The sequence below is a fragment of the Galeopterus variegatus genome, unplaced genomic scaffold (assembly GCF_000696425.1).
Source record: "Galeopterus variegatus unplaced genomic scaffold, G_variegatus-3.0.2 Scaffold16995, whole genome shotgun sequence".
NCBI classification, from domain to species: Eukaryota; Metazoa; Chordata; class Mammalia; order Dermoptera; family Cynocephalidae; genus Galeopterus; species Galeopterus variegatus.
Genome location: NW_007743106.1, coordinates 1409 through 1948, shown reverse-complemented (window position 1 = coordinate 1948; position 540 = coordinate 1409).

The following is a 540-nucleotide window of genomic DNA, read 5'->3' as shown; positions in this document are numbered from 1 at the left end:
TTAGTCTTCAGTATAGGCCTAACGTTTGAACTTCACTCTGTATATTTGAAGTCTAATGCCATGTGAAATGTGTTTTCTCAGTAGTTTAAAGGGTAGGGAGATTTGGAGTAAGAAGTAGTAAGTCAGCCATGGCTTACAGAATAAAAAAGAAAATTCGTATTTGACAGACATTGCTTAAAGAATTGATGGGGCTTAGTGACTGGTTTACTAAAAAGTATACAAAAAAGGGAGCAGTCATAAATGGACTCCAGTCAGTTTTAAAATGTGAGGATAAGAAAAATGTTGCAAATTTTTTTAAAAAGAAAGTCGTTCCAAACGTGCGAAATATGGGAAGTCCAGCCGAGTCACTTTTTTGTGGGGGTTGGAGGGATCATTAATGAGTTTAATTTTAGATGATGGCAGAAAAAACAATTGCAAATATCTGACGTTAAAATAAGGGCCGGCCCGGTGGCGCACTGCTACAGTGCGCTGCTTGGGAAGCGCGGTGGCGCTCCCGCCGAGGGTTCGGATCCCACATACAGACCGGTTCCCGCTCACTGG